Source organism: Cariama cristata, unplaced genomic scaffold (assembly GCF_000690535.1).
Source record: "Cariama cristata isolate BGI_N322 unplaced genomic scaffold, ASM69053v1 scaffold39337, whole genome shotgun sequence".
Lineage (NCBI taxonomy): Eukaryota > Metazoa > Chordata > Aves > Cariamiformes > Cariamidae > Cariama > Cariama cristata.
In genome coordinates, this window is record NW_009625645.1 from 3,814 (window position 1) to 4,046 (window position 233).

The following is a 233-nucleotide window of genomic DNA, read 5'->3' on the forward strand; positions in this document are numbered from 1 at the left end:
CCCCTGCCAGCCCCCTGGCCCTGCACCCCAGTGCCTGCCAGACCCCAGAGTGGCTGACACGGTGTGGGGCCCTCTCTGCCCTTGGCCAGGAGGCCTGCGCAGCCGGAGCTGATGGATGGTGCGGCCCAGCTGTGCTGCCTGATAAAGGACTCGTTCTGCCCACAGGCCCCAGCGTGGTTCTTACTGCCCTGGGTCTGCTCTGGGGCAGGGCTGGGGGAGACAGGGCTGGGCAG